General features: G+C 41.6%; 1 pseudogene; it reads right to left on the bottom strand.

Moving 5' to 3' along the window:
- LOC135530096 (mucin-2-like) overlaps nucleotides 1-16,717 on the bottom strand; it is a 32,524-nt pseudogene extending 15,807 nt beyond the window's left edge.
- Nucleotides 16,718-19,569: the final 2,852 nt, after the last annotated feature.

Raw genomic sequence — 19,569 nt, 5'->3', positions numbered from 1 at the left:
GTGTTGTTGTTGCTGGTGTTGTTGTTGGTGTTGGTGGTATTGGTGTTGTTGTTGTTGGTGGTATTGGTGTCGTTGTTGTTGGTGGTATTGGTGTGGTTGTTGGTGTTGTTGTTGTTGGTGTTGTTGTTGTTGATGGTGTTGTTGTTGTTGTTGGTGGTGGTGTTGTTGATGTTGGTATTGGTGTTGTTGTTGGTGGTATTGGTGTTGTTATTGGTGTTGTTATTGGTGTTGGTGGTATTGGTGTTGTTGTTGTTGTTGTTGTTGTTGGTATTGGTGTTGTTGATGGTGTTGGAGGTATTGGTGTTGTTGTTGTTGGTGGAATTGGAGTGGTTGTTGTTGTTGGTACTGGTGTGGTTGTTGTTGGTGTTGGTGGTATTGGTGTTGTTGTTGTTGGTGGTATTGGTGTGGTTGTTGTTGTTGGTATTGGTGTAGTTGATGGTGTTGGTGGTATTGGTGTGGTTGTTGTTGGTGGAATTGGAGTTGTTGTTGTTGGTATTGGTGTTGTTGTTGGTGGTGTTGGTGTTGTTGTTGTTGTTGGTATTAGTTTTGTTGTTGTTGCTGGTGTTGTTGTTGTTGGTGTTTTTGTTGTGCTGGTGTTGTTGTGGTGGTATTGCTGTTGTTGTTGTTGTTGGTATTGGTGTGGTTGTTGTTGGTGGTGAAGGTGTGGTCGTTGTTGGTGGTGGTTTTGGTGTGGTCGTTGTTGGTGGTGAAGGTGCTGTTGTTGTTGTTGTTAGTGTTGTTGTTGGTTTTGGTGATGTTGTTGATAAACATTCAACGCAACAGAGGACTCTAATCTTATAGTTATAGCACTTAAATGGTCTCTGAGTTTGTTTATTTTCTTCACATATTAACCCGAAGTCAAGATCGCACTCCACAACTTGGCCTGTCGAAGCTACATAGTCCTCTAAGCTTGTATTTGGATAGTCTGTAGCTACACATTCAATATCCTGTGGATCTTCACACACTTCTTTTCCACTCTGCGTGATATTCCAATACGTTTCCCAGTCACTCTTGTCTTTATCATCATCTTCATCATACCATTCTGACCACTCACAGGTAGGAATACAAGGAGTAGTTGTTGGCTCTGGTGTCTGGGGGTTGTTGTTGGTGGTATTGGTGTGGTTGTTGTTGTTGTTGGTGGAATTGGTGTGGTTGTTGGTGTTTGTGTGGTTGTTGTTGGTATTGGTGGTATTGTTGTTGTTGGTGGTATTGTTGTTGTTGGTGGTATTGATGTTGTTGTTGTTGTTGTTGTTGGTATTGGTGTGGTTGTTGTTGGCTTTGGTGTGGTTGTTGTTGTTGGTGGCATTGGTGTTGTTGTTGGCTTTGGTGTGGTTGTTGTTGGCTTTGGTGTGGTTGTTGTTGGTGGCATTGGTGTTGTTGATGGTGATGTGGTTGTTGGTGGTGTTTGTGTTGTTGTTGGTGGCATTGGTGTTGTTGTTGGCTTTGGTTTAGTTGTCAATGTGGTAGTTGTTGGTGTCACGGTGTTGTTGTTGGTGTTGTTTGTGTGGTTGCCTGGGGGTTGTTGTTGTTGTGTGCATTCCTCAACACACTCCCCGGTCTCTTCATTAAATATTGGCCTATCTGGAGGGCATTGTGGGTAACAACCTAAAAAGAAGACATTGTGATTTAGTTGTTTTGATTGAGTTATTACATAAAATGAAGTTGAGGTTAAGAAAAATGAATTGATGTTTTGCAAAGAAGAGCATGTGCATATGGAACAAACAGGCTGATGCCAATCACATCAAATAGCCAGCTGCCTCACCTTCCAGATTGGGAAGAGGGTTGTCACAGGTCCCATTTGGATTCAGACAGGTCTTGAAGCAAGGTGTGTGGCAAGGGCTGTAATGCCATTCACATTCACCTGGATCGTTGTAGTAGTCACAGAACACAGCTACAAAAGGGAAAACGTACAGGTTCATACACTGAATACACATTGCATGCCCTCAGCAAATGGCACCCTATTCCATATGAAGTGCATGACTTATTATCAGAACCCTATGTACCCTGGTCAAAATCATCCACTATAACATTACACATTAAGATATCTGGTTAAACCAACCAGCTAAAATATACTTTAGATCCACATCCTCACATTGTCACCATGTTTTGGGTTCTTTCAACAACATATTCATTTACTTCGCATTGTAAATTCTAATCAGTCAAATTACACCAGACATGCCAAATCATTTCAATGCCAAGCCTGACAGTCAAACAGTGGAAGTGTGTGACCTTTGGGACACAAGCATAATGAACCCCAAAAGATTTGTTGTACTTACGACAGATTTCTGGTGTTCTCCATGCAACACAGACTCCAGCTTCGGTGCAGGCCTGGGCGTAGGCTGCTACAGCTGTACAGAAACACTCACAGTCTCCACCACTATCACAGGCACAGGAGTCCTTCACACAGTTCTCAAAGTACAGACTAGGGTCTACCTTTAAAACACATACAGAGAGAACACACATGATGCACTAATACTGTGTTTATTTGTTTTTTTGTTTGTTTCTTAGAGAATTATTCAAAACACATATAACAACAGACATGAATAAAATCATCGAGGATGACAAGAAAGTCAATGTTTAAAACGATTTGGGTGTATTTTTGGTTGAGAAGTTTGACTGTCCACCAGCCTATCAGTGTCCTGTCTGAACCTTTCACCTGGTTTATAGTTGTACGGTTTATACAGAGCAATCAGTTTCAGCAGTGTACCTTCTTGTGACACAGTTGGAAAGTCTTTCCTGTGATGATGCTGCACTGCATCTTAGCCCAGTTGTGACGGTTGGGTCTGGCTCCACATGGGTCCACGTTGCTTTCTGCGTCGGGGCAAGTGCTTGACACTTTCCAGCTGTTAGCAAACTCCACAGGGCTGCTGACTATCATCTGACCTTGTGTGGTGAAGTCATCTCTGCCTTCTCCATTATAGTTCCCACACAGGCCGCACACTGCTCCCTGTAGACACATAGAAACGATAAGGCAAACACAGTGGAACTGTACCAAATCAATCACTGTCAGCAATACAAAATGCACTCTGACGTCTGATGTCTTGTTCATCTATTTCATCACAGCCTCTCTATGTGTTGACCCTTCAACACTAAACTTACACTATGTTGTGGCTCCAGGACGATGCGGACGGTAGTTTTGCGGTCCCACAGCACTGCGATCCCGATGTCTGACTCAACAATCAGGTACAGACCGACGGTCCTCACTCGGTACTGGATCTGAGAGCCCACGCCTAGGTCCACCACTTCATGGGTCCTCTTTGATAGTTTCAGCTCTGTTCTCTGTAAGGATAAGGATTTATCACTTTTATCACTTCCTGTTCACAGACAATTAATTCATTATTTCTGGAAAAACAGGGAATTTGGGGAAAGTTACCGGAATTTTGCAAAAATTTGACAGACAATACACTTTATAAAGCTTTATATGAAGAAAAAAATGGCTTGAATGTCGTACTGATTTTTGTAGTTAGTGGCTATTTGGAAGACAGTTTTACTTGCAATGATTGTGATGGTGATTTGACCTACTTTAGTTGAATTCACTAATTGTACTGTCTCTCTGAATAAGTCGCTCTGAATAAGAGCATTTGCTAAATAATGCAAAATGATGTATTTTTTTGTATGTATGAATGTCAAATGATCTCTCATTATGATCCAACGGGTATAGAGAGGAGAATGGCTCAATATAAAGCCTGGAGTGGAGTAAATGGAATGGTATCAAACACATCAAAACCAGTCATGCATTTGATGCCATTCAATTCATTCCGTTCCAGCCATTACTATGAGCCCATCCTTCCCATTGAAGGTGCCACCAGCCGCCTGTTGGTGTGTATCATTTGTCCAGTCTTACCCCCAGTTGAACCCTGACAGACTTGGAGCAAGTGGTGCCTGTGGTTCCACACGGTATGTTCTCTGTGATCACCATGAATTTGTCCTGGACAGGCCGGTTCCCACATTTGTTCTTAAAGAGAGACAGAGGGAGAGAGTACTTTAGAAACCAAATGAGACTTTTGCCATTTAAATGATTAGTTGGTAATATAGAAGACAATAGCAGTACAATTATACAAACATATTTTTTGTATAAAAACACATCACAATTGAATTGAAATGTATTGAAATGTCCTGATGAGCATTAATTACCTGGACAGCCACATAGCCACATTTTCCTTGGAAGCCATACGTGCGCTCATCAAAGGTTTTGTAATGGCCACTGCCATAGATGGTACAGGTTCCTGGGCACTTCTTATCTGTGCACTCCCATTTCCCACTCTTACAGGTGCTACATGTGTACAGTATGAGAGACACTAAGTCAAAAATCCTCTTCAAATACAATCCTGATCACATTAGCTAGAGAGGATGAAGGAAGCGCTCATCTCGTGTCATGAAATCTCATTCCATTTCATTTTCATCTCCATTCCTTTTTATAATGGTATTGTATCATATAACGTGATATCATACCGCATAACCTCACATTGTATCGTTTTGATCAGTAAGTAACGTGTCAATAACTCACCAAGTGTTACATCCGTTTGGGATCTGTTTTCCTGGGGCATAGAGGAATCCGTCATGGCTGCACGGGCATTCATGTTTTTTCACACACATGCCTTTCCCATCCTCCCACAGACTCGTGGGACACTTGCACCCAGACTCACACTCTGCGGAGAACTGTGGTCAAGGAGAGAGACGGGAATTAAATAAAGAAGTCAACCCTTAGGTCAGGTACTAATGGAAGTCAACAAGTCAACTCACACAGTCCATGAAATCCGGGTTCCTACAGCTCCGTGTACACTGTACTCCCAGGTCATTGGAGCAGTTCAAGAACACCTTCGGCGACTGGCAGGCTGTAACAGAAGCAGTTTCATTATTATTACACAATAAGTTGTCAAATTATATCTGGGTTCAAATACTATCTTTCAAATACTTCCAGGGCCGGTTTAAAACAGGTTTAATCCTAGTCCTGGACTCAAGTAATTGAAATGATCTCTCATATAGTATTTGAACCCAAGTCTAGGTACAATACTGTATACATCAGAGGATTAATGGGATATGAATAGCAAGGGGACACAGAAAGGCTACTTACTACTCTCTGAACGCATCTTCCAGGAACGACAGTGAAGCTTCCCGTTGTTGCAGACACTAGTAGAACACACATGACGTCAAGAGATATTTTAATATTGGAGTAACATTGCAGGACTGTACTTTTTATACTAGCAGGTAATATGACACATTTGCTGCTTTGGTAGGTAGGTAAATTAGGTAAGTAAGTAGATGGGTAGGTAGGTAAGTAGGTAGGTAGGAAGGTAGGTAGGTAGGTAGGTAAGTAGTCACTTAAATAGGTAGCTAAACACTTTATTAGATGGAAACAGTCTCTCACCAGTGCTCCTCCTGAATGTTGATGGACTTCCCAGGCTTGATGTGGACCCCGTTGTGGAAGCAAGGGCATTTGTCCATGGGTACACAGGTGCCCCTGTCATCCATGTAGAGTCCGTCCGGGCAAGAGCAACCATCCACGGGGAGGAAGTCGTTGGTACAACCCTGGTTTTTGCTGGCCAGGGAGCTACAGGTCAGCTGACATCTCTGGAGCTGGTCAGAGTAGGTCTGAGACGCTGGGCAGTGACCAATGTATTTGTCTGTTTGTAGGGAAATATGGAAAGTGTTGGATAAAGTTAAGATTGGCAGTGTTGGAAAACTTTACTAAAGGCTCTATTTTACTCCAGGAAGGAAGAGGATTAAGTAAGTAAGTGTTGTTAACCTGTTTGGGATAGGGGGCGGTATTTTCACGTCAGGATGAAAAGAGTGCCCAAAATAAACTGCTTGCTACCCAGGCCCAGAAGCTAGGATATGCATATAATTGGTTTTGGATAGAAAACACTCTAAAGTTTCTAAAACTGTTAAAATTGCGTCTGTGAGTATAACATAATTTATTTGGCAAACGAAACCCCGAGGACAAACCATCCATGAATTGTTGTTGTTGAGGTGACCATGTTTTCAATTGGATTTCTATGGGAATCTACATTTCTGAGGGATCTGGTTGCAGTTCCTAGGGCTTCCACTAGATGCCAACAGTCTTTAGAAATTGGTTGATGTTTTCTTTTGAGTAATGAAGAAGTATGGCTGTTCAGAACGAGGGCCGAGTCTGGTATACAGTTGTGTTTGGGGAGCGCGACCTGGCGCTCGCTCCACTTTCATTTTATCCACTATTGAACAGGGTTTATTCCGTTTTAAATTTGATCAATTATTTACGGTACCTAAAGTTGTATTGGGAAAGTTGTTTGATATGTTTGGACCAAGATTGCAGGTAACTTATTCGATAATGTGTAGTCATATTGGGCTTGTTGGAACCGGTGTTTTTCTGAATCAAACACGCAAAATAAATGGACATTTTGGAGAAATAACGACAGAATTAATAGAAAAAAGGACCATTTGTGATGTTTCTGAGACATATTGGAGTGCCAACAGAAGAAGATCTTCAAAGGTAAGGCATGAATTATATCGTTATTTCTGAGTTTTGTGTCGCACCTGGCGGGTTGAAATATGACTGTCATGTGTTTGTTTGATGGGGTGCTGTCCTCAGATAATAGCATGGTTTGCTTTCGCCGTAAAGCCTTTTTGAAATCTGACACAGTGGCTGGATTAATAAGAAGTTAAACCTTAATTTGGTGTATAACCTTGTGATTGTATCAAAGTTAAATATTTCTAATAATTTCTTTTGAATTTCGCGCTCTGCAATTTCACTGGATGTTGTCGAAACGTTCCGCTAGCGGAAGCCCCAGCCGTAACAGGTAAAAGTTGACATCACAATAAAATAAAAACTTTTACAAACATCCACAACCGTTTGACCGGGCACCGCAATTTCCCCTGAGTAGGGGAATTTGTCAGGGTTACCCCATGTCTCCCCTACTTTTTGCAATGGCAGTGGAATCTACCAAGGTTGTCCTCTGTCTCCCATACTTTTAGAGATGGCAGTAGAACCATTTGCAGAACGCATATATTCTAATGAGAATATCAGTGAACCTTTCATTGGTAGTCAGGAGAGGCCTATACTGTCATCTCCTTTCACCAATATACGACAAGACATAAATATGAGAAGTGTAAATCACTTACCACACATGTTCTCTCTCCAGCCCGACAGGACCACTCCCTTGGTAGCACAGTCTCGCACATAAGAGGAGAAGACGGCACACAGGCAGTCTTCACTCTTCTCACAGTTGCAGCTAGCGTACGTGCATCGCTGTAGAAAATATCAACTTTAAGTAAATGTTCCATACGTAATAAATATTTAACAAATCTCATTGGCCAGAGCTTTCGCATGACAAACAGTATTACAAACAGCATTAAAAACAGTAAGAAAGTTCAGGACAAATATGTATAATTGTGAGCATTCCAAACCAGATGTAACTCAATGAAATGTGACAGTTACAGTTATAGAAAATGTATTACCTTGTAGTAAAGCTCGGGGTCCACCATGGCATGGCACTTGGCAAAAGTGCTGTCAGAACTTCTTAGCATGGAGCACCAATGTTTAGCATAGTTCTCTGAGTAAACAGAACATGGTAAGAGTTCAAATATGTCTGATACAGTATAAACTGCTGCTTCCTGCCTCGATTTGAATCCAACGACATGATACTGTGGTTGTTGACATAAACATTTATGAAATGCTTATGTTCTGCTTTTCATTGAGTTATGTAAGGGTTAACCTTCAATTAAAGAGTTAGTGAAGAGGGCTTACCATTCTCCACGCTGAGGGAGCAGGGGTCGTCCAGCCTCTCCTCTCTGTCTCTGCAGGTAGGATTAGCCTTCCAGGAGTTCCCAAATGAAGAGGCTGTTCCCTCCACCATACCCTGGGGGGTCTTCATGTCATCAGACAGAACCTTGTTGAAGTTCCCACACAGACCTAGAAGAAATAGAAACAGAAATCAACACCATATAAACCTACACCGAACAGAAATCAACACCATATAAACCTTCACCATACAGAAATCAACACCATATAAACCTACACCGAACAGAAATCAACACCATATAAACCTACACCAAACAGAAATCAACACCATATAAACCTACACCAAACAGAAAACAACACCATATAAACCTACACCGAACAGAAATCAACACCATATAAACCTACACCAAACAGAAATCAACACCATATAAACCTACACCAAACAGAAATCAACACCATATAAACCTACACCAAACAGAAATCAACACCATATAAACCTACACCATACAGAAATCAACAACATTTTTGTACTTTCTTGCTGTCTTTACTAGTTTAATGAGCCCTGGTGAGTAAGATTACCAATGTTTATTACATTTACATAAAGTAGAATTCAAACTCCGTATATAACTGATATCTGCTCACCTTCAGAGCTATATGCCTACAGCTTGGGAGTTAACTTACCTTGTGTCTTGGTCTTGTAGCTCTCGTCCAGGGTGACATAGACCTGCATGATAGGGACCAGCTGGATCTGAACCTGCAGCCCAAAGCTGGTCTGGAGCATCATGTGGAAGGACGAGGGCTTGAACACACTGATGTCAGCTATGGGAAGAAAAACAAATAGACTAATGTCAGCTATGGGAAGAAAAACAAATAGACTAATGACTGACGGGAACAGGACTGAAAGAGCTCCTGTGAGACTGAGGTTGTCCTAATATAGACACCGTACACTAATGTCATCTGGGAACAAGACTGAAAGAGCTCCTGCTGAGACTGAGGTTGTCCTAATATAGACACCGTACACTAATGTCAGCTGGGAACAAGACTGAAAGAGCTCCTGCTGAGACTGAGGTTGTCCTAATATAGACACCGTACACTAATGTCAGCTGGGAACAAGACTGAAAGAGCTCCTGCTGAGACTGAGGTTGTCCTAATATAGACACCGTACACTAATGTCAGCTGGGAACAGAAAGAGGGGTTTGGGGCTAATAATCATTCAATTAAATATGATTTATTTTTTATTTAAAACATTACTGTACTTATTACTGTGTCAATAGCTTTGGAAGTACCGTGTAATAATAAATAGAATTAGGCAGTTGATATCTATACAGGCGAATGTTTCATTCTATGTTTCATTACATGTTACTGGTTGCACTTTCATAACTTATAAAAGTGTGCATAATCTTTATTATAAACTGGGTGGTTCTAGCCCTCAATGCTGATTGGCTGACAGATGTGGTATATCAGACGGGGTGACAAACCATGTAGTTTTACTGCTCTAATTATGTTGGCAACCAGTTTATAACAGCAGTAAGGCACCATGGGGGAATGTAGTATATGGCCAATGTACCATTGGTAAGGGAAGTTGTGTCGTGCCCAAGAACAGCCATTAGCCGTGGTATATTGGCCATATATCACACCCCCTCAGGCCTTATTGTTAATTATTCCATGTCCCACCTGTGTTGTAAGGCAGAGTGATCTGTGCATTGTGGCTGACCTTCCCATCGGCGGTAATCACCAAAGCCTGGAAAAGAAAACAACAGCCATGATCAACTAATCCTATTCAACACAAGACTAGCTGTGCACTATATACATTTCACTTACATGTGAGTAGTTATAGTCAGATCCAAAATGATTAGCACCTCTGTTTTCATTATTTTTCAATACCTCACCCTGCGAGGATAACAACACTGAGCCTTTCTCTACAAGGTTTTAGGAGATTGGAGGACACATTGGGAAGTATCTTAGAACCATTCCTCCCATACAGACCAGTGGAAGCACAAACAGCCCCATAACATCAAAGATCCACCACCATTTTATACAGCAGGAATCAGGCTCTGTTTTGCACATGATTCTCCCTTTTGACACCAAACCCACCATTGGTGCGTGTGGCCAAAGAGCTTCATTTAAAAGTCTTTCTTGCTCATCTTTATCAAGGATGCCTTTTCATTTGGACCTGACTGTAAATACACAGAGATAGTGTATAATATACATGTGTATATGTTCAAGTGTATATGTCAAATCTCCATCTTTTAATGAAGGAAATACTCACGTTGTTTCTATCATTGTTTAGCAAGACCACAACACTCTTGAGGCAAGTGTCAAACTTCTGTCTTATACAGGGAACCAGCTGGACCAGTACAGTGAACTTTGGACTGGTTTCATCCTGAAACAGAGAAGGGAAAACAAAAACAAAATGATGAGAAAACGTTGTGACATATAAAATGTCATCCACTTCTCATCCAGATTGTCTCTCCAGAAAAGTATAGTGTAATTGTCAGTTACCTTGCTTTCCACCTTGGCTAAGGGGTAGTAACAGTCCCCATGGAAGGTGAATGCTTTCCCATCGAAGGTCGTCACGTGTGAACCCTCCTCAACGGCACATGTAGCAGGGCTGGGCAGACTTTTACAGGACCACTGACCATGATGACAGACACTGAATCACAGACACACGGAACACAGACACAGAACACATGATGAAGTCATTTACAGGACCACTGACCATGATGACAGACACTGAATCACAAACAGACACACAGAACACAGACACAGAACAAACAATGAAGTCATTTACTGGATAAACCAGGTTGAACCCTCTGTTACGACTTCTGTCCCTGATGGGGCTATGGGAAATATTGCCCCCTTTTGGATGAATTGTGTGCCCAAAGTAAACTAAAAAAAAACTGTCAAAAATTGCTAATATATGCATATAATAATTATTATTGAATAGAAAACACTCTAAAGCTTCTAAAACCGTTCGAATTATGTCTGTATGTAAAGCACAACTCACAGGGCAGCCATTCTCCCAAACTCTCTCTCCCTCCTTAGAAAATTCCTCCAACTTTGACGTCATCGCCCCCACCCTTGCCAACCAGCTATGGCTCTGGGAACAGTTTCTATCTCTTCAGCGTGCTCCCATCTTACAGTGAGACGTGCAACGGAGAAAATAGCACGAGCTTTGACTGCTGGGTGGGCCAAATACTGAGGTGTCACGAGTTTTCAGGAGCGCGCTCTGGAAAAACGGACGTTTTTCCAAACTGGTTGAAGTGAGTTCGTTACGTTTGATTTAATCGCCAATTGTTTTGTATGTTAACAACATCCTAAAGCTTGATTCTGCATTTAGTTTGACCAGTTTAGTCGACATATAATATGTAAATTTGAATTTTTGATGCGCAATTTTCGTGATCAGAAGTCCTTTTTGGGGTAATTCACCTGAAGATGTTAGCTTTTGCTAATACAAAGACACACCAACTGCAACCAAACGTTATGTTAGGTAAGTATAACTCCTTCCACGGAATTATTGTCGAAGACCATCAAAGGTAAGGGAATATTTATGTTATAAAATTGTATTTTTGTCGATTCCAACATAGTAGAGAAATAATGCTAATGGCTGAGCGCCGTCTCAGATTATTGAATAGTGAACGAATTCTGTAACGTTAAAAATAAATGTAACACAGCGTTTGCATTAAGAAGAAGTGTATCTTTCTAAATATATGTAGAACATGTATATTTAGTCAAAGTTTATGATGTTTATTGCTGTTATCTGGCGTTAGCTGCTGGAGATATTTATAATTTCTCCGGTCATTTCTGCTGCATTTTTGAACATGGCTCAATGTAAATGGAGATTTATGGATATAAATTGCATATTATTGAAAAAAACATAAATGTACTGTGTAACATGTGCTATTACTGTCATCTGATGAAGATTTTCAAAAGGTTAGTGAATTATTTTTCTTTTAATCCTGCGTTTGTGATTGTGCTAATTTGCATAGCCATGTGGCTACATATTGTATGTTTCCCTAGTGGTGGTTTAACATAAATATGTGCTATGTTTTCGCTGTAAAACATTTTAAAATTCTGACATGCTGGGTAGATGAACAAGGTGTTTATCTTTCATTTAAGCTATTGGACTTGTTAATGTGTGGAGGTTAAATATTTTTAAGAATATTTTTGCTTTCCCTGCGCCACCGTTGTGGGCTGAAGGGGGGAGGGGGTTCCCAGTTGGGAACCCGTAGCCCCATCAGGTTTTAATGTAACTTGTTATGTTAACAGTACAGTGCTTTACATTGAGCATTTTAAGTCTAAACCTTTGACTCACCATTCCTCACGATCCTGTCTGAATACTTCTCCAGAGTTGTAAACCTTGTCGTGTTTGCACTGACACTGGTCCTGAGTGACACACCCCCTCTTTGAGATGTCATCAAACACAGTCCCTACAGAGTGGTGAAAACAGACAACGTGTTACTGACACAGTCCCTACAGAGTGGTGAAAACAGACAGCGTGTTACTGGCACAGTCCCTACAGAGTGGTGAAAACAGACAACGTGTTACTGACACAGTCCCTACAGAGTGGTGAAAACAGACAGCGTGTTACTGACACAGTCCCTACAGAGTGGTGAAAACAGACAACGTGTTACTATTGTGTGTTACTAGGTGTGATCTAGTTCTCTTTCATCACTGTTATACTGATGCATTGAGGTGTGTTCTAGATCTCTATCATCACTGTTATACTGATACATTGAGGTGTGATCTAGATCTCTATCATCACTGTTATACTGATACATTGAGGTGTGTTCTAGATCTCTATCATCACTGCTATACTGATACATTGAGGTGTGTTCTAGATCTCTATCATCACTGTTCTACTGATACATTGAGGTGTGTTCTAGATCTCTATCATCACTGTTATACTGATACATTGAGGTGTGTTCTAGATCTCTATCATCACTGTTATACCGATACATTGAGGTGTGTTCTAGATCTCTATCATCACTGTTATACTGATACATTGAGGTGTGTTCTAGATCTCTATCATCACTGTTATACCGATACATTGATGTGTCTTCTAGATCTCTATCATCACTGTTCTACTGATACATTGAGGTGTGTTCTAGATCTCTATCATCACTGTTATACTGATACATTGAGGTGTGTTCTAGATCTCTATCATCACTGTTATACTGATACATTTAGGTGTGTTCTAGATCTCTATCATCACTGTTATACTGATACATTGAGGTGTGATCTAGATCTCTATCATCACTGTTCTACTGATACATTGAGGTGTGATCTAGATCTCTATCATCACTGTTATACTGATGCATTGAGGTGTGTTCTAGATCTCTATCATCACTGTTATACTGATACATTGAGGTGTGATCTAGATCTCTATCATCACTGTTATACTGATACATTGAGGTGTGATCTGGTTAAAGGCTGACCGTGGGGGCAGAAGCAGCCGTCCATCAGGTGTTCTTCACACAGTGAGCTGGTGTCTGAGTGGGTACAGGTGTCCATGCAGGGAGAGCCACTCTCCAGATAGACCATGTTGAACGGACACTGCTTGTCTAAGAAAACAAAGGAAATAAATTATAGTGCATTTCATTATTATATGTAAATGTGTATATAAATATTTTTATGTTATTTTTAAAGACATTTGTGTAATCTGAAGCTGACTATGGACAATAAAGAGTTATTTTTTGCATGTGACTTTTTGATCTACAACTCTACTGTCATCCAATAAATGTTTTCCTGAACACCCAGACAGTTATTGAGATGTCCCATTACCACAGAAGGCTGTTGTTCTCCAGTGGGGTGGCTGTCCCCCGGCGTGGGAGCACTGTCTGGAGTACTCTGCCAGGGTGCTGCAGACACAGAAGCTATCAGAAGTGTTGCTGCAGCCACACAGGTCCTGAACACAGGCCTGGATGTAGGGGTCAGGGTTCACGACCGCACCACAGGAGCTCCACAACGGCGAGCGCAGGAGCTGGTCACACTGGGCATGCTGAGGAGGAAGGAGGAGGAAGAGGAGGAAGAGGTGAATGAGGAGAAGGTATAGGTGAATAACGAGGAGGTGGAGGAGGTAGAGGAGGAGGAGGAGGAAGAGGTGGAGGAGGAGGGAGAGGAGGAGGAGGAGGAGTGGGAGAGGAAGAAGAGAAGGAGGAGGAGGAGTTAGAGGTGGAGGAGGAGGGAAAGGAGGAGGAAGTAGAGTTAGAGGTGGAGGAGGAGGGGAAGGAGGGAGGGGAAGGAGGAGGAAGACGAGGTGGAGGAGGAGGGAGAGGAGTAGGAGGAGGAGGAGTGGGAGGAGGAAGAAGAGAAGGAGGAGGAGGAGTTAGAGGAGGAGGAGGAGGGAAAGGAGGAGGAAGTAGAGGTGGAAGAGGAGGGGAAGGAGGAGGGAAGGAAGAGGGGAAGGAGGAGGAGGAAGAGGAGGAGGTGGTAGAGGTGGAAGAGGAGTGAGAGGAGGAGGAAGGTGGAGGTGGAGGTGGTGGAGGGAGAAGAGGTGGCTGGAAGGGAGGGAGAGAAGGAGTAGGAGAGGAGGAGGAAGGTGGAGGTGGAGGAGGTGGAGGGAGAAGAGGTGGAAGGAGGGAGGGAGAGAAGGAGTAGGAGAGGAGGAGGAAAGGATGAGGAAGAGGTTAAGGAGGAAGAGGGAGAAGAGAAGGAGAATGAGGAGGTTGTTAGTTGCAATACAAATCATATTATGCCATATTTGAACTTAATTCTTTCCATATGGCAGTCAAATACATCAGTAGAATGAAGTGAAGTACATGGAAATACTGTAGTCTACTTGTCAGGCTGAACAGACTGGAGGTAGAACTTACAAACTCCTTGCATGTGTCCTCTTTAGGCTGAACGTCTGCAGGTTCATCTTCCTCTTCCTCTTCATAGGGGTCTTCACAGTCCTCGTTGGGCCTGTGGACCTTCTGTCTGTTTCCAAACTCAATGGGGCTCACTTTACGACCTGCACGGAAATGAAACGATGTCATCCTTCATCAATAAGTGATTAGAAACGCATATAAATGTGTATAAATGTATATTAATGAACTTACAACCTGTGTGAAATTATAATGATGTTACTTGATGTAAGAATATATAACAGTCACTTAGAATATATTAATAAATAGCACGGTAATAATAACAACTAAATAAGTCATTATAAATGTTTAGATAAATGCTTACAAAGTCGTTATAAGTGACTATACATGTAATAAATGATAATATTAGCCACTTGGAATATATTGATTACTTAACACCATAAAACCTTACAGGAATAAGCTATTATAAATACTTGTACATATTAATATAAATGATTATAAGTGTGTTATAAATGACTATACATGTTATAATGCTCATGACTCGTAATGCTAATAATTGTTCTAAATGCTCACCGTTATGAACAAACTCATTGTGGACTGGAAGGCCATTGAAGTCTCCACAGAGACCACAGGTACGGTTGGTATACTCCGTGTCCAGCTCCACCTAACGCAAACAGTGATGGGTCAACTATTTTCTAAGGTCGACTCAGGGAAATGCCGTTGCCACGAGCAGCAGAGCAGATATTGAGATGAGATACAAGACTTCACTCTCACACAGTCACACACATGGCATCAGTGCATGTGCACGGGTTCGTTTTACACTGTTCACTGTTTAATGACAGCAGTCAATTTCAGTGAACTTACTGAGTCTTACAAAGTGAATAAATAAATAGACTTCTGTATGCATTCTTCTAAGTAACGTTTTGATTCTTATAAAAGCTTACCATGACGGCATCCTCTCCGTTCCACATGACAACCAGGCCAACCTTGGAGTAGAGTTTGGTGTAAACTGCATTCCTCTCCAGTTGGACTCCTCCATTGTAGTACGGCAGAGTTACACTGGGAATAAAGACGGAGAACATAATTAATGACAGAGATGACATAGAAATGTACCAACGTGTCAATTAACAACAAACAGACACAAAATACAGTTAAATCCTTTGAATTCAAAATGGAATCCCTGGAAATATGTCAGAGTGCTGTCTCAGATGGGAATAGGTAACAGATACTATAAATACATTACTTTTTACAGAGACGAAATGTTAGATAGATAGATAGATAGATAGATAGATAGATAGATAGATAGATAGATAGATTTTTTTGACAGTCTAATTGATTTTTTCATGGCTCACTTGAATAATGATGTCAAGCTCAGTGTGACTTCCTGATGAATTAGAGGACACATAACATAAAACATTTGTGGAAAACTTACATTTCTCCATTGACCGCGACCTGAGTCTTGGTCAGGTGGAAGACCAGGTCGTTGATAGTGACCACTACGTGTTTGACCGTAGGGTTCCCCTCAGCCTCAGTAGCCTCGTTCCTCTTCAGGTGCACAGAGAACTCCTGGTAGGACTCAGAGTGGCAGTCGGAGGCCAGGTTGTACTCACACGTCCCTGGGAACTGGTACACGTCTCCATCGAAGGTCTTGAAGTGCTCTCTGCCCCAGGTGCTGCAGATGCTGTTCACATGGTTGGACAGGCGCGCTGAGGAGACGAAAACAGAAAACGTTACCCACTTGAAATGTATGGAATCAGAAAGAGACACAATTTATCACTTTGCTGTAAATTGTGCATAATGCACCATGTATTTCAAAATATCCAATTGTAGTGGATTGTGAATCAAGATATTTAAATATATGACACCCCTAGACAGACGGCACTCAGATTTGCTCCAACCCAAATTGTTCATAATAACAAAATGTGTCTTTTCTTGACTGATAGTTAACTCGAAATAGATAGAAACGTAATCTAACGCCATCTCTATACAGTATCTATTTCTATGTTTTACTGTTTGTCTTTGTCTGCATAGATCGAAATAAATCACTGCTATTTCCAAAATGATCGCGTATCGTCTCACCTTTCTTGGCTTTCATCTGGATGGTGCTCGTTAGTGGCAGAGCCAGAACACACAACCACAGAGTTGTCCACCCCATAGTTAGTGTCCAGGTGAAGTGGGCTTCAGGTAAAAGTGTAGAGTGCTGCTTGACGGCCTCCTTTATAATGCCATTGTTTAATCTGTGTCTGTCAGTTCACACCCATCAGAAGGAGGATGTCAGACATCTTTATTGAGACATGGTAAACATGTCTATTGACAGGGACAGATTACCGACTGGGCAATCAGATAACATAAGAACATGGCATAAGTCATTGCAAAATGTGAAGAATTGCAGGATATTAGCTTTAAAACAGCAACATTTTCTCTTCGTTGCCAAGAGGGGGGTTCTCTAAAATGTTATTGTACAGTGCCCCAGATGTGGGTTTATTCCAGCCCCGTCTAAGCAAATTCAACCACTTTCAGAAGTCCCCTTTACTATCTATTATTTCCTTAATTCTGAATGTAAATGTTAAAAAATGAATAAAGCAATGTTTTGAACTCTGGACTTGAAATAAATACTATATATTCATAACGGGAGACAGTGTCGTGTCTCCTCCAATGATGCATCATTTGATTATTTAAGGTATAGCACCTCTTAGAAAACAAGGTCATGTCCAGAACCTAAAAGGGTTGTTCGGCGGTCAAATCAAATCAAATCAAATGTATTTATATAGTCCTTCGTACATCTGCTGATATCTCAAAGTGCTGTACAGAAACCCAGCCTAAAACCCCAAACAGTAAGCAATGCAGGTGTAGAAGCACGGTGGCTAGGAAAACCTCCATAGAAAGGCCAAAACCCAGGAAGAAACCTAGAGAGGACACAGGCTATGAGGGTGGCCAGTGCTCTTCTGGCTGTTCCGGGTGGAGATTATAACAGAACATGGCCAAGATGTTCAAATGTTCATAAATGACCAGCATGGTTAAATAATAATAATCACAGTAGTTGTCGAGGGTGCAACAAGTCAGCACCTCAGGAGTAAATGTCAGTTGGCTTTTCATCGCCGACCATTGAGAGCATCTCTACCGCTCCTGGTGTCTCTAGAGAGTTGAAAACAGCAGGTCTGGGACACGTAGCACGTCCGGTGAACAGCCCTACAGTAAGAGTTGTTTCTCAGCTGCACTTGACTCATTTGGGCCCTACAGTAAGAGTTGTTTCAATTCAACGGCTCATCTCAGCTGCACTTGACTCATTTGGGCCCTACAGTAAGAGTTGTTTCAATTCAACGGCTCATCTCAGCTGCACTTGACTCATTTGGGCCCTACAGTAAGAGTTGTTTCAATTCAACGGCTCATCTCAACTGCACTTGACTCATTTGGGCCCTACAGTAAGAGTTGTTTCAATTCAACGGCTCATCTCAGCTGCACTTAACTCATTTGGGCCCTACAGTTTGAATTCCACTTAAGAATTGTTTTATCAAACCTCCAAAAATACTTCTTACTGGGGGTTTCTCATTTATACTCCTGATTGAACCTCTATCAAGTGTAGCTCAGCATCAGTATCACTACTTACATGATCAATATGGATAAATAGCTCAGATTAGAGTCATGATCACTTTATTACGTCCTCATAATCGTAAACGCCTCGTACTTCCTGTAATCTAAGGTGAATATGTAAACATTACACAGGTTAAGAGCACTTCAACCGTTCAGTTTAAACCGTGTAGTGATGCATGTACCAGTATGCTTGAGGCTTGGATGACGCCAGTGAAAGAACGTGCCTGAGGCCTGAATGACACCCTAGTCACTATTTAGTACACTACTTTTGACCAGGCCCCATAGGCCTCTAGTTTTAAGTATACTATATAGGTAATAGGGATCAATTTGGGATGTAAGCCAGTGTTTGTCCCCCAGCAGCAGCAGCAGCTCAGTAGAAGGGTTCTATCAGGGATATATAAGAGTCATCTAGACATGGTTCAGGGTTGTGTCACCTTCTATCTGCCATCTGTCTCTCTTGAAGGAGGAACAACCGAGGTGATGAGCAGTGATACATCCTGGTCCTGCCCATGTTCTGAATACTTTCAGACCCTTTACAACCTCTGGGTGTCAGTCGGTTTCTGCTCTCTTGTCAACGCCTTGTCATTTATTAGCACGCCAAACATGGCAATTTCATAAGACGAAATATGCAGTGCATTCGGAAAGTATTCAGACCCCTTGACTTTCTTCACATTGTGTTACTTTACAGCCTCATTCTATGATGTATTCAATTGTTTTTCCCCCTTTCAATCTACACACAATACTCCATAATGACAAAAGAAAGAACAGGTGTTAGAAATGTTTGCAAATTTAGTGTTGTGAAGAATGGTCTGCAATATAGGTAAGTGGTTTGATAAAGAATGAATACACTCCTGATCAGGCGTAAACAGAGTTCCCTCTCATGACAACCACGTTGTATTCCTTCTTTTCCCTTTGCTTGTGGACTTCAATGGACAACACATCAGCTGTATATGTACAGGCAGAAAAAACCCGCTCCAACCCAAACCGCTCCACACAACCTACATCGTTGTCACCATATTAGCTAAAGTAATATAATAGTCAACATAGCTAATATAACTAAAGCATTAGTAAACCCTCTACAATCATGCAGTAACGTTAGTGTACAGTCAGTAAGCAGTTACACCGGCGGGCCCTGGTGCAATAATTTAGTAATACAAAAAGCTTAACTTGACTTGGAAGAGTTTCAGTATTGTGTTGTAAAGTCATAGCCAGCTAGCTAACATAGCATCCCTATGTTATAGCCAGCTAGCTAACATAGCATCCCTCTGTTATAGCCAGCTAGCTAACATCACATCCCTTTGTTATAACCAGCTAGCTAACATAGCATCCCTCTGTTATAGCCAGCTAGCTAACATAGCATCCTTCTGTAATAACCAGCTAGCTAACATAGCATCCCTCTGTTATAACCAGCTAGCTAACATAGCATCCCTCTGTTATAACCAGCTAGCTAAC

Source organism: Oncorhynchus masou, unplaced genomic scaffold (genome assembly GCF_036934945.1).
Source record: "Oncorhynchus masou masou isolate Uvic2021 unplaced genomic scaffold, UVic_Omas_1.1 unplaced_scaffold_1253, whole genome shotgun sequence".
NCBI classification, from domain to species: domain Eukaryota; kingdom Metazoa; phylum Chordata; class Actinopteri; order Salmoniformes; family Salmonidae; genus Oncorhynchus; species Oncorhynchus masou.
This window is presented reverse-complemented; position numbering and strand designations above follow the sequence as displayed.